Here is a 15,999-nt window from a genome sequence, read left to right on the forward strand (position 1 = left end):
TTGTTTGTCCATTTGCGATCGTATTGTCGCTCACTTCAGCGATGATAAAGACCCGTTCATTTCCACACCGTATGGAGCATCTAAATCCCCTCAGTGTTTTAAGGTTTCAAGCGTCAGCTCACAAAATGTGTCCAACAGGTAAGATACTATACTCCTAATATATGTTGTTTCCTCTTTTCATCTATATAGCCCATCCAGTCATAATTGTAATATGTTGTTAGCTGGACAATTGAGCTTGTATACTAACGTTATCGACTTGTTCATGAGAACTGTTTGTGTTTTTGTGATCGCTATAACTCTAATCTTGTCATAACTGTAATATGTTTGTTAGTTGGAATGTCGTGCTCGTGAACTATTGAGTGATTCATGAGAACGGTTTGTGTTTTGTGATCGCTATAACCCTAATCTTGTCATAACTGTAATATGTCGTTAGTTGGACTGTCGGCTCGTGTTCTATCGAATTGTTCATGAGAACGGTTTGTGTTTTTTTGATGGAAGGGGTGACTTTTTCATTGAATTTTAAACATGGATTAGTTGCAAACAGATTCTGCCAAAGTCGTTGTCTGGGTTACGTATGTGTGGGGCGGAGCTTTCAAAATAGGGCTGAGACCCTTTTTGGGGGTAGGGGCGTGTTTGTTTTGGTGAGTTGAAATATCAACAACGGTTACCAGATATCACTTACCCCACTTTTAAGTGTTAAGTGTAGCCAATCAAAATCATATCTGTTGAGCATGTGAACACAATGGCCTATTAGAGGTCCTAGTCTTGAGTTAGTCAGACTCTGCTTAGTTTCAGCCTCACAAGTTATGCCCACGGATGGTCTGATGCATATGGCACTATTATCTGGAAATACTTCAGGAGTTTCTAAGGCGTAATCTGATGAGACTTGTGTTGCGTTCTTTAGCAGTCCGCTTGGAAACAAGTGCCATGACACGAAACCCCCTCGTGGAAGAAGAATGCCATAGTGTTTACAAATGTGACAATGATGTTAACGTTAATGTGTTTTTTTTTTTTTACAAAAATGTAGCACCAACCTGCCTGGCGGGCTATCGGGCGGGCCAAGTATTAAAAAATAACTTTCCAATTAATTGTGGGTGAATGAGAAATAAATCATTGCTTGTTTTGTTTTTTGATAAAGACAAATTGCAAGCCCTGTGAATCCTTCCGGTTGCCATTTTTCCACACATTTTCAAAACAATTCCCACATGTACTGACAGGGATTCAAAGTTCATTATAATGCAAAACTGTTATCTAATTGCAATGGAGGCCAGCTAGTAGTTGCTGTACAAGTAAACCTCGCTCCTCTGACCTCAAGAGATGCTCTAGGGACTGATGCTAGAGGTTGAAGCCTTTAGCCTCCTTGTTAAAGCGTCCGACTCTCATGTCAGCGGACCTGGATTCAAGTCCTGCTTGGAGCTGGCAGTTTGAACAGGAGGGGTTACACAATCATAGCAGTGGGCGTTTACTTCCTAGTCTTCAATGTGGCATGCCCATAAAAACAGAGCATTCCAGGAGCTAGGCTAAATGCCAGGGTAAACAATAGCCTACTAAACTTACTTAATTAATTGAGCGTAAGTGTCAGTTCTGGCAGGCTAGGTAGTCAAGACTCTGCTAATGCAATTTGGTCTCATCAGCTGTTTCTGCTCAGCTGAGATGCATCAGTGCATCAGCTGTTCACACTCCCCTTGCTGCTAATGGCCATGATATAACAGCGCGCATCTTCAAACCGATTTAGTTCGCTCCTAAACTTCTGTTGCTAGCTCTTTGCTGCTCACCACCTCCCCAGCTCCTCCATGTTGTGTATAACGTGGCATTTTACTTTGTCATCTTTGCTGCTCTGTTCATAGGGGGAATAGTTCAGCTCTCACAGCCCTAAACTGTGCGAGCGTTCCCTAATGCTGCTGCTGTCTAAATAATTTCTATTTTGTTCTTGACTTAATAGATCTGACAGAATTATGATGTTTTTGAATGTAAAAACCATGCAAACATTATAACTTGACCTCAGTAGTTGTGTTACAGTTACTTATAGTTAGTAGAATGTCTGAAGTAGACCATCAAAATAAAGTGTTACCTGAGCTTTTATTTTTATGTTCAGTTTTCATTGAGTAATTAAACTTTGTTTTAATGTAACTACATTTTTTGTGGAAAATGAAAAAAAAATGGTAGAATTAGAAGTATATAAAATAAGAATTTTATTTACATTATTATATATATATATATATATATATAAAATATGATATATATTATTATGCATATATATTATTATTCATAAACATTATATATATATATATATATATATATATATATATATATATATATATATATATATATATGCATAATAATATAAATAAAATGCTTATTTTATTTACTTCTACTTCTACCATTTTTTTACCTATTAATATTTATATATATATATATATATATATATATATATATATATATATATATATATATATATATATATATTTCATTTTAGTATTTTTTGTACTTCTACTTATTTTATTTCAGTTAGTTGCCAAGGCACAATTTTTTATTTCCTTTTTGTTTATGGGCATAATAATGCAGGACTATAATCATTGCTCAATTCATGTGTTGATTTGTAGATCATTGCTTCTAACCAACTCATGGGTCACCTGCAAACTTAATTTTTAGTTTGAGTCTTTTTCTTCATTTGACTGTCAACTGTTCCAGTCTATATTTTGATTCAAATTCAAATTAGGATCTGCATGGCATGTGTGGCATTGATTTCAAGATGCAATGAAGCACGAGGCATTATGATGAACTGCGTTCGGTGATGGAATTTTGCTTGGAATATGTTGATAAATTATTCTCCCTGTCTGAGATCAATAAAACACACTTCGGGTCACTTAAGACCTGTCAGTGCATGCGGCACATACAAATGATTCATTAGACTATGTTAATTAATCCTGCAGTTCTCTAGTGGCTTGTTTTGGTGAAGTGATTTTCCACAGAGAAGAAATTCAAATAGAGACGCAATCTAATCTCCATCTTGCATGAGTTTCATCCTCTTATTTTGAGTACATTTCCCTTTCAGACTAAAAAACAAGTGCAAGTTGAATTTCCCAGAAATGTCAATTAATTTCCCAGTTTAAAGTCGCGTAAAACCACCAAATGCCGTTTCTTCCTAATGAACTGATGAAATATTAAAAATGGATATTAATTATGAAAGAATTCTTAAGTATCCAGAGTCCTCTGTGACAATACTGGTGACACATTGAATTGAACATTAATTACTCTAAAGGACATCCAGCTAATTATGTTATATTATTAATTAATAGAAGGATATTTGTCCATTTGGAAGCTAATAGTAATTTGAGCAGGAAGACGTTTTTCAAAGAACTGTGCAACAATCAAGTCCTGTCAAGATATGTGCGCACATGAGTCTTGTCATACCTGTGTGATGAATAACAGAGTTGGTTGACCAACATTCAGCTTAGAAATACTAAAATAATCAATTTGGTCAGCCTCCAGCCCAACCAGCAGGTTTCTTTTCACCTTGAAATATCAAGTCTGTCACAAACAGAGATGGTGTGAGCTATGGTGTGGCCAAAAGGAGATACATGCAAAAGGAGAAACTGAAGATCTCGTTGCTGTTGCACACTGGCAATAGGACCTTGAAATGTGTTTGCTTATACCCATTCAGAGGAGAAAACCAACTCAGAGGTGCCAGTCTGTGCCAAGGTGAGTTGCCATGCCAGCTGGAGCAGATGCCAATGAGTCAGACAGCCAGACAGACAGAATCCAATGCCATCTGTTTAACGCCAACATACAGTCACCCACTTTGACTAAACCAAAACATGCTGCACATTAGATAAGGGTCTTCTCATCGCTGCTAGCCGTTAATCATGGTAAACATGTGATTCAGTAAGCCAATATAAATCCAAATGGTGTGATTCAGCCACTTACATGAAATATACAAAGCCATTCTGACTGCGCATTTGTGCATTAATGAGTTTAGATTGTTAGTATGTCAGGAATTTCGGGTAAATGTACATTTGTATGGCAACCCTTGAAGTATAACACTGTTCAAAAATAATTATCTATAGGCACGGAAGGGTCCATTAAAGTCTAATGGATGGAAGAGAACAAATACAGCTGTGATTCGGCAAAGATAACTTTTGTCACGATTCAGTCTTTTGTCATGATTTCATGAAATGCTGCTGAACTGTTCCTTTCCATCACCAGTTTTTTTTTTTTTTTATATCCCTCTCTCTCCCTTTCCCACCATCTGTGTGAGAGCTTTCTGGGGCCTGGAGTACAGCTGAGGTTTTATTCCTGCTGGCACAAAGCATTTTATTCTCACCACAGCATGAAGGTGGTGCGCTTTGACAATTAAATCCTGCATTAGCCCCCATCCCCTCAACCTGCCTCACCCCATTCTTTTCAACAGCTGTACGTACCTTTCGCTCCTTTACTTTGCTTTCATCTATATCTATACCCTGACTTTTGCCTCCTGTGTGCATGTGAAAGAGAAGCAATTGAGAACCATTATAGAGGCATCCACAATCCCAGCAAAGAACTAGAGTGAGTGGGTTTCACACATTATTGATGAGTAGTACATTTTATTACTTATGGGTTACAAGCTGATTTTTTTTGGCCAAAACAGGTGTTCACATATAATTTTATTATGTTTTTAATCAGCTTTTTTTCTTAGTGAAGTACACTGATTAATAATTAACATAATGCACACCAAACCGTGTAAGGGCTTTGCACACACACTACCATTCAAAATTAACAGTAAAGGCTTTTATAATTATACAAAATATTTCTATTTGAAATAAATACTTTTAAATTTACTATTCTTAAAATAATCCTGCAAAAAAAAAAAAAAAATATCACGATTACCACAAAAATATCAAGGTGCCGACTTAAAAAAAAACTATAAGAACTGTATCTTGAGCACCAAATTCGCATATTATAATGATAATGGGACATTGAAGACTGTAGTAAAGAAGTTGAAAATTCAGCTTTGCCATCAAAAGAAGTTTAAAATATATTAACCTCTTAATCTGCGCCCCTATTTTTGAGAATTTTCTAAAAACGACATATCCAAATAAAAATGTCTGCTTCTCTTAAACCCAATAGTCTATATTCATAAATCTGGTCTTATTTTAGACACTTGAAATGTTGTTACCCAAGAGTCATAACCCAAAGTAGTATAGGAACAGAGTAAAATAGGGGGAAATATGCATGTAAGTGACTTTTAATTAGCTTCTTTAATTCCCTTAGTAAAAAAAGATTTTAATTTTGAGGCCCTGAAAATAACCTAAATATAAAACTGAATGTCTGATCATGTTTTGATTCAAATTGGAGGTTGATTCTCTCAGAAATGTAGCTTCTGTAAGCTTTTATGTCAAAAAAGAATAATAATAGAAATATTATTTTATATTGTAAAAGTAATATTTCGCAATTTTACTGTATTTTTGATCAAATGAATGTATCATTAGTGTACTTTAGACACTTTCAACAAAACAAAATCTTACAGACCCCAAACTTTTGAACTGTGCTGTACTTTTCTGTACTGCCTGCCATTGAAATACTGAAATAAACCCTATTTTATAAGCCTAGATGGCATGTGATCAAACTTCATTTTTATGCAGCGACTATTCCAGAGTAATAACACACATGCATGCATTTGTTAACAGTACAATAAGTAAGTAAATTACTTATTCAAATTCTATATAAATATATAAAAATATAAAAAAATCCATGTTTCCAAGGCCGCTGGGAGTCTTGCATACATTTGGCTCTAAATTTTAAATGTAGTAATGAAACAGAGGCCATCTAGTAGTTGCTGTGTGAGTAAACCTCACTCGCTCTAGCAACTGATGCTAGGTGTTGATGCCTTTAGCCTCCTTGTTAGAGCGTCTGACTCTCATGCCAGTGGACCCGGGTTCGAGTCCCGCTTGGAAAAAGGCGGTTCGAACAGGAGGGTTACGGTAATAATTAACTCCTTACTTAATTATGAATCCTTATTTCTGCAGGCTTACGGACAAATACATACACACATTCATTAGTGAAAGGGACCCTTAATGGGCTTCTTAAAGGATTAGTTGACTTCAAAATTAAAAGGTTACTCACCCCCATCTCATCCAAGATGCTCATCCATGTCTTTCTTTCTTCAGTAGAAAAGAAATTACATTTTTTGAGGAAAACATTCCAGTATTTTTCTCCCCATCATAGCCTTCCATGGCAACCAAAATGTTGAAGGTCCAAATCATAAGTTTCAAAGGGCTTCAGAGGCTCTGCACAATCCTAGAAAAAGAATGTGGCCTTATCTAGTGAAACCATCGGCCATTTTAAAAAAAACGAAAATTGTTTTAACCTTAATTGCTCATCTTGCGTTGCTCTGTGACGTGCCAGTTATTTCGCAATCATGTTGTTAAGATCATGCTATACGTATGGAAGAAGCAGTTTCACTAGATAAGACCCTATTCCTCGCCTGGGTTTCGGTGCAGATCCTCTGAAGCCCTTTAAAAATGCATTAATTTGGACATTTTGGTTGCCATGGAAGGCTATGATGGGAAGAAAAATCCTGAATTTCCTTTCTACTAAAGAAAGAAAGACATGAACATCTTGGATGAGAGGGGGTGAGTAAAATATCAGGAAATTATAATTTTGAAGTAAACTAGTCCTTTAATGGTATGAGGTGGAAAACTCTCAAGGACGTACTGTGTGTGTGTGTGTGTGTGTGTGTGTGTGTGTGTGTGTGTGTGTGTGTGTGTGTGTGTGTGTGTGTGTGCGTGTGCGTGTGTGTGCGTGTGTGTGCGCACGCTCTTTGCTTTGTGTGCTGATACCTTTGCCATTGCTGTAGTGTCACAGTAATGAGGCATGACATGAAGCAGCATGACAATACAGGAAACCACATGCACTCCATATCTAAATTCAGTATGCTCCTCAGTCCTTAAGTGCACACGCAAAGACATATGCACTACATGAGACAACGGCCGAGATATTACACTCCAGCTTCTCCCTGCTCTAATGGTCATGTTCAGGCAGGAGAGACTGAAGTGACTGTTTGATGGCCATATCCTGCGCACAGCAGCAGCCAAGAAGTAAACACTGCTCTGCCTGGCACTCTGTGTGTTTGGGCACGCGAGATAAAATGTTTCTGTCCGATGCAGAGGCAATACATGATATGTTCCAGTCCAATATTGTTGAACACAATTTACCGCCTCATTGTCCTGGTACATGTAGACCTAGTTTGGTTGTTTTCCCTGGCATGGTGACACTACATATGTTTGCAGGTTGATATGAACCGATTCAGATACAACTGCAGCCCCCCGTCTTTCAAATATGGGCTTACATTCTTTGTTTTCTCTCCCTTTTTTATGTGTGCAAAAACATTAGTGCACACAAATTTATGAATATATCAGGGATGGGCAAAACAAAACACAGCGATGTGTCTCAGGACAATGCTGGTTTTGCCATGTTCAAACAACTGTTCAAGAAATGATCTCTCTTTTATAATAAGCACTCATGATATAATTTGTGACTATAAGGGCCCTATTTTAATTACCTTAGCGCATGGTCTAAAGCGCAGGGCGCAGGTGCATTTAGGGCATCCAAATCCACTTTTGCTAGTTTAAAGACAGTAAAAAATTGTCTGCATTCCAAGCGCATGGTCTAAAAGGATTGTACCTGGTCTCTTAATAAATCATTTGTGTGTTTTGGGCATAACATGCAATAAACCAATCAGAGTCTCATCTCCCATTCCTCTTACACCATGGCAGATTCGCTATTTACATCCTCATTTAAGATATAGACTCCCTCAACCTGACGAGTCAATTTAAATACATGTGTGTATTGCCACAAATGGTCAAATAAGTAGAAAATTGCATTCATTATTACTGCAAGTAGATAATTCATGATATACATGACTATCCATTATGACATGTAGCCATTTGTTCATTCTTTTATTTTGCGATCCTTTTATTTTTAATATTTGGCATGTGTGTGTGTGCTGCCGTGTGTCCCTGTGTGTGTAATAAGCAGAGTGTACGCGCGTTGTGCACCCACCTATAGGTGCATATTAGTCAGCGCCATTACTTCCATCAAAAAAGGTCCAAATCCTGTCGCGAGCATAGAAATATATATATATAGATGCCTCATTAGTGCGTATCGGTCGACCGCACAAACGCAAGCTCTTTCTCGCACACGGATGATCTGAAAACACCAATAAACAAGTAAGCTGCATTTTATCAATCTACATTTGAGATGTTTTGCTTAAAGTGTCATTTAATCGGTCTTTGTTCTGTCAGAGCGGTGAACTGAACAGCTGAACTGCTGTGAGCTGCTGAAATGAGCCAATCAGAGTAGAGCTCAACATTAATATTCATGACTGTTCCAAATAAGGCTAAAACAGAGCATTACGTCCTAGGGACAATTTATAGGGTTGTAAATGGACCTGTAAAACTGTATCTGGACAATTTTTGCCCTTAAATAAGCCACATACCCTCTATGTAGATATCAGAGAACAATTTAACATATTGTTTCAACTCATTCTAGGGCACCTTTTAATGTTTAGCTTTTATTTACCATTTAGCAGGCACCTTAATTCAAAGTGACTTACAAATGAGAATAATACAAGTGGATATGATTTATGTAAGACAAGTTAACCGCTATCTGACTGTTAGCTACAGAGAAAGAGAAAGGGACCAAGACAAATGAAGATTCATGTCAGCAGACAGCAAATTTAATCAAAGTACTGTATCCCAGTTTATCTAAAACTGGTGGCAGTATTTGCACTAGTCTAAATGGAAAGTCTTTAGTTTCCCTGTGAGGTACAGAGATGGAATGCTTACAACGGATTGGCTGCCGCAAGTAGAACCGCAGTACAATGTTTGCATGGGATTGCCCGCTGATGGAGTTATAGAGGTTTTTTATTAAGCAAGCTCTCCAGATATCAAAGCAGTTGTGAAAGCATAAAGCAGCAGTGAAGAGCGCCAATTTTAGGGATTTTTCTTTGAAACACTGATATTTAAAGCAAAACGCTTTTAATTTAAAACAGTTGAGAGTCATTCATTTTGACATTTTTTGAAAAAGTAATTTGTGAAGTTAACGCTAAGATGATAGATTTAATTATTAATGTATTCATTTTCAATTATTTATTTGCAATACAATTAGAAAACATCATTTGGCAACACTTAAGTTTAGGTTAACATTCTTACTATTAACTAGTTGTTTATTAGCATGCATATTATTAGGTTAACGTCTGTTTATTAGTAATAATGAAGCACATGTTAATGCCTTATTCTGCATGTCTATATTCTTCATTAATCATAACAAATGCCTAAACTTTACAAAACGGCTGGTTTGAAATAAATACATTTCAAGTTTAACAGAACATGTAAGTGCGATCACTGAGCAGCTCTTTTCAATTGAGGATGCTCATATTTCTTCTCCACAAAGCAAGTAACAGAGATACTGAATTTATGACCCAGTTATTATTATTACTCTATGCCTAAACATACCCAGTCACAAAAACATTAAAACTATCCCATGACTTTATATCACTTTTTTAGACTGTTTTTACACAATTAAATGGAAGAGACACTCTAACTCTTAAAACTTAATTGTGTTTTTCAGATGCTGTCATGCCATCAACTTAAACAGTTGGTTTTAAATGAATCAATTCAAAGTGAATCAAAATTTCCATTCTTAATTGATGCTTTTAGTTATTACCAAAATTCTATAGAGCTAGTCAATTATGCACAAAGTCACCTGTGTACTCTCACAAATTCTAGTTCATTCACAGACAGACAAACTTTTTGTTCTATTTTTAACAGGTTGTTATATCATGTATAAGATATATCTTGCACCTCAGACCTTAACTAATTTCATTATACCAGAAAATAGTTCCACCAGAAAGGATTTTAACTATAGTCTTAATGGTTTATATTGTAGTTATTTGGACAAAATGGCAGGCTAATCATAAAACGTGGTGGAGAAATTTGAATCAAGGAGACATAAAAGGAGCTATTTATTTCCTGCTGAATGACTGTGTGTTGATTTATGACTAGTTGATGTGGCTCCTGCTCCTTGGGGTTGTGCATTATTAAGAAATACATCAAATGGAAAAGATTTCCTTGGTCATTATTAGACAAAATGCTCTGTTTGATCCCCCAAAGAGAAATACAGAGGTCACCTTTTTGTCATTTTATAAATGTAATGCAAAACCTCTAATTTTGAAAATGTCTAATGCTAGAAAATTGCGTTTTTATACTCTGATGATCTCTATAATTTAACACTCTTTTGGAGTTGTTGTTTTCAGAGCCCTAAGCCCTGGTGGTGGCAGAACTTGTACTCAAGACGGACATAACGCTGCAGAGTTATTGTTTGGGTTACTATAGTGCCTCCTGTTGACTCTACTTTTCACTTGTTTAGTTTGGGCTTATTGCGATGTTTCTGAAATCGATTTCATCTGCCTCTCTCCACTGCTGGTTTGTGTTCACGTGATCCACCAAGTGTGCACAAACCCACACATGTGTACGCATTCACACAAAATCAATATATTTCATTTCAGAACTCTCTCTTATCTGTTGCTTTTTGCTTGGATTGGTAAAGCAGATTATCCGACACTTTTTCAGCTCTGACTAAAATAATACTATTGAAAATGTTGTGGCAAAAAAATGAAAGTCCCTTATCTTGTACAATAATGAACAGCTGTCAATTTCACATACAAACAATACATGACATGAGTAATATTCTGAGTAATATTTGAGTACTGGAATAGGGAACTTTTTTCAGGCATAGTGCAGTGGTTTGGAAAGAAAGATATTAATTTTAATGAAATGACTGCAATCTCTAAATACAGAGGCTATTAAAGTATGAACGCCATTATTGATATTTTCCAATTGTGAACTGATTTCTTACAATTAACAGCAGTATTTGATTGCAAATTTAGCATCATGAAAAGGTCAGAGCAGTGTTTGTGTTTTGTGCTTTAGCACTGATCTTCAATACTTTTCGTAATGTGTCTTTTTTTCATTAAGCACTTTGATACCTTTGCTCTGCAAACCGCCCACATTTTTACCGCACATAATAAGATTTTGGTGTCCATTTAAAATCAATGGCAATGACTGGAAGGAGCTTTAGCGTAAGACGCTAACAGTGGCTAATGTGGCAAAGAGAATTTATCACGTTGTGACAGATTCTATTAAACCACTCTAAAAAGGTCAATCAGTTCAGAAACGTGTTTATAGATATTTTCTCCCGGCCTTTCTCGTGTGCTGCTCTGTCTCTGTCTGGGTCTAAAGTTGTTTGGCTACTCGTCAGGTGTGGTCCAACATGTCTCTGTGTTTCCACAGAGCTGGAGGTGACCATGAAAAATATTGATTGTGTTAAGCTAAAGCCTCTAACGGCTTAATCAGATCGTCTTGCTGTTGTTAAGAATCTGTTTACTGAAAGAGCTCTGGCTGCAATGTGTTTCTTTAACATACAAAGGACTAGAAATATTTTGAAGTATTTAAATGGCAAATGTAGAAGTCTGAATTGACCAAGATCACACACAAAAGCAATGTAAACCCAGAAGCCAGATAATAATTTATAGCTCGAAAACTGTATCGCCTTCCCAACTTTCATCCCTCCTCTTTCAAACAAGGTTCGATACATCAGAGTTAATTGACCTTCGAATTGAACTTTACAAGCGACACAAAATGTCAGCAGTACCTTTAAAATGCAAAATAATAATGATTATAATTTAAAAATCAATGCTTGTCGTCTGTGTATTGAGGATGAAAGAGTACACTGTGTTATACTATATTGATTAGCTTCCTCTCACTTTAGTTCAGAGCATTCAAATACCATCACATTGGCTAAATGAAGAAGCAAGGAAGTTGCTAGACAACAAGTTCTAACCGTAACCTTTATAAAGAGGTACATGGTAAACAAAGTTTTGATAAGATTACATGGAGATTAATAGATTGGCAGATTCTTTACATGCCTGTAGAGAAGCATAATAAAAAGTAGCTTGTGTAATAGAGTGGGGCATGACATTAGCATTACACTGGTTCCCTTGAGAAAAACCCAATAGGATTTTTCCATAGGCTTTTGGATTATCGCTAAAAGCTCTGTGAGCAACAAACGTTTATAATATTTGTGCATTTTGTCCATTAACCCTCAGGAGTTTCGACATGCTCTAACATTTGTTCTTTTTTCAGTTGCTTATAAATGAATGGCAAAAGTGTAATTACACTGTATTCGACACAAATTGTGCTAGCATAATATGTGAGCGACATGTATGTACATGCTTGTGTTTGAGAGAGAATAATGTTTATGCGAGGGTTTTGAAACTAAAAAAACTAAATAAATTGTTTTAAAATTAAGATCTCAAAACGCACAATAGATATGCGGCCACGATACTTTAAACTAATGGTTGTGGTTTTGCTTCAAACTGATGTGAGAATCATTGAGCCAGCTAATCCACATAATAAAATACATTGATTTACATTTTCTAAGACAATGGGTTTTTTTTTTACAAAGGCCATATGCGAAGAGACGTGAACGAACATGAATATATATGGGTATCACACCTGAGAGAACAAAAGACCTGCATAATGAGCTGCACAATGAATGAGCTTCAGGTATGTGACTGAGATGGAGCTAAGCAACAGGACAACGGAAATAGATTTTGTTGTAGTTTATTTAGAATATAGTCAACAATGGCACATTACAAAGGCTTATCTTTCAAACTCCCTCTCCACGCGATAGGATAGCGCTACCACCAACCAGAGCAACGAAGGTGAAGCAGAGCTTGTTGATAGATTAAACAAAACTCTGAACACATCTTCCCTTTTTAAGAATGACTTCAGTGCCGTTCTTTGTTCTTTTCTCAGAGAAAAGCTTAACTCCAAGTCTTCCAGAGTCGCGGTCAAAGCTGATTCGAAAGACCGCCGTTTGCCAGTTTCTGTGTTTACTAGAAGCACGCAAATGCAGCTCGGCCGTCGTCATTATGGCCCCGCCGACCAACTCTATACACGATGTGATTGGCCCGGCAAGAGTTAGGCGAATACAGCTCAGAAGGGTATTGAGAGTTGCTAGACGACATTCGCGGGCAGATTCAATTTGCTGCCGCTAGGGTGCATCTAGATTTCTAGGCTAAATTAGACTAGTTTATAAGTCTACAATTATGAGCATAATGATGATCTAAAAGCTGACTGACCTTTTTGGCGTGATGACGTTTAATCTCCCCAACACCATCTATTGTCCCATTTTGCTACTTGTTAACAACTGCCTTTTTCAATTAAAAAAAAAAATCCAGAGTGGGATAGTACTGATGTATTTTATGACGTATAAGAATAAAATGCGAAAGTGTCTTGAGCTTGTGTTCACTACAGACCTTATTTCAGCCATTCAAATAAAATACCATTTTAAACAAAAATAAAACATTGACTTTTGGACGAGGGAACTGAAAGTGCTTACATGTCGCAATTTGGCCTACAAAGTGATGTCATACCTGCACCACTCTATACAAATTGAATTACAATTATTTATTTTTTTAAAGTGTACTGTATAACACAAGGCCTGAGAGATATAAAATGTATTGTTATTAAAAACAAACTTTCAGTTGAGTATGCAGACATTTTGTTTTAATGTTAAACAAAATAGCATCATATATTTAATAGATTAATTCAAGGATTAAGAATTTAATTTAAGTTTCAATGAGTGAAATTTACAGTGTGTTGCTCAGTCCTCTCTGCTTTGTGTATCTCACTAATGAAAGTCTTTGAAAAGCTATTGTACCTTTCTCTGTCTGTCTCCCTCTCTTTCTTCCTCTTTACCTATGCTGAATGAATGCACAAGCTAAGCCTATTGTTCAGTACAAGGATTAAACACCTAGGCCTTCATCCTTCGGTTGAAAAGGTGAATCACTTGTAAATTAAGTTTTTCTGTCATCGTCCACTGGGATGTTGGAGGAAGTTCGATAAGCATTGAATTATTCCTCTTTTCTTCGAATAAATCATACAAGAAGTGTTGTTGAATTATGTATAGAACTTTTGCTTTGGATTATTTTTTCCTTCTAAAGGCCAGTTCACACCAAGAATGATAACTATAAAGATAACTATATTAGCGTCCACACCAGTAGTCTGCCGCTTTAAATGCTCAAGCTTGTTACTTATACACTAAATAATAATGATATATGGCTGTCAATGTTTTTATCGTTCATCAGCTGAATAAAATCATTCTGAAAATGTTTCCAACTATATTGTTTCTCTATAGTTATTGCTGTGGTGGGAACTTTATTTAGACATTTTTGGAACCATATCTTTATCTTTGTAGTTAACGCACTTGGTGTGAACGGGCCTTTAGTCTCTTGTAAATTTGTGAGATGATACTATGAAAGCAGAAATATGAAGGTTTGTCAAAATTGGCTATCCACATTAAACTAATTTGTATACAGTAAAGCAGGTCTGTCATACGAGGCCATCTACATTAAACCAACAAGTGTATTCATTCAGACCTAATCTGCCAGTATGAAAAATTATATTAAAGTAGATAAGGGAGTGCAGGACCAAGATTTCTGACAATTCTGAAAATGATACATTTTAACACTTTTTCTATATAAAAAAAATGGAATAAATGACTGCATTGTTACATTATATAAATCATTTCATCATCCAAGCTTATTTTCCATTTCCTTCCCATTTTCTTTGCATCTGTGACATTTTTTTTCTTCTGTTGTTCTCTCACTAAATGAATTATTAATATCAAGTTTAAGCACCTCAAAGACATCAGTCCACAAAGAGATTAAAATCACATTGAACTAACTTCAAATTAAGCTTTAAGAAAGAAATGTGGGATAGTGTATATTTATATCAGCTACGCTAATTCTTTTCACCCTTTTTTGTCAAAATTATGACTTTTTATTTCTGTGTTATAATTAAAAGTAGATCATTGAGTAGGCCAGTTCACATGAATATTTTAATGATATCCACTAATTTACACCACACTTCAGTCATGCTGTTAGTCAGAGATTTATTCCTGCTCACAGTCTGTGTGCTAGGGCTTAAAATCCACTTTGCAAAGAACAAACATTCAAGTCCCTCTCTCCTACAGCAAAACAAGGATATATTTCTCCATCTATAAGTTTCCTCATATTTTCTCATTGTTTCATCACACCCTTGATCTTTCATTAACTTTAATGATGTAGACAAGATGAAGGAAATTAGTTTATTCTGGTTTGTATGCTGTCGGCATGCGTTAGCTCGGTGAAAGACAAACAGACTGGCCTCCATATTCCAAAAATCATTTGGCAACTTCCTCCATACAAGCTCGGGGAGTGATTTATTTTCATGGATCCCTTAATAAAAATGACAAAAACAAAACAGCCCAGCAGAGATGAATCAGCACAGAGAAGGTCAGAACTCATCAGAGAAACATTTAGTGTCATTTCATCATCACTGAGGAGCAAAGAACCAAACTCCAAAAGGATCATTTGTACTAATATGATGTTTGCATCGTACAAAGCATCTAAATGGTGTCTGCAGGGCCTGTTTGGCATGGAAGCTGTTTTGTTGAAGAGACTTTAATAAACAGTCTCTAAACCTTGTTGAAAACACACATTCATTGTACTGTGCGGTTTGACCAGCATTCAGCTTTGTTTTGTTCAGCTTAGGTCTACAAGACAGACCAACAGCAAACCATGCATATGCAGGGAAATTAGCATCAGCTTACATAAACATATGAAGAGGTTCACAACCATTCAGAATTTTAGGGTCAGTAAAACTGGAGTTAGCTTGACGTCATCATACTCAGATTATAGTTAAAATATGAGTCTGATGCTGTGAATATGGGCCATTTTATCCGAAAGAAAATGCCTCTGCACTCAACTGGATAGACCTACAAACAATCAAAGCAAAGGAGTTAGTGACCGATGTTGAGCAATGCATAGTGGTCAACAGAACTCAACTGCACGCACGCTAGAAGAAGTAGAAGAAGATGAATGTTAACTATCTTTGCCGGTGTTGTAAAAATAAT

At 36.2% G+C, this 15,999-nt stretch overlaps 1 protein-coding gene across 4 annotated transcripts in view; it reads left to right on the top strand.

The window, feature by feature from the left end:
• cntnap5l (contactin associated protein family member 5 like) overlaps positions 1-15,999 on the top strand; it is a 98,498-nt gene that overhangs the window by 39,929 nt on the left and 42,570 nt on the right. The gene's annotated exons all lie outside the window — the stretch shown is intronic.

This window comes from Pseudorasbora parva, chromosome 22 (assembly GCF_024679245.1).
Source record: "Pseudorasbora parva isolate DD20220531a chromosome 22, ASM2467924v1, whole genome shotgun sequence".
Taxonomy (NCBI): domain Eukaryota; kingdom Metazoa; phylum Chordata; class Actinopteri; order Cypriniformes; family Gobionidae; genus Pseudorasbora; species Pseudorasbora parva.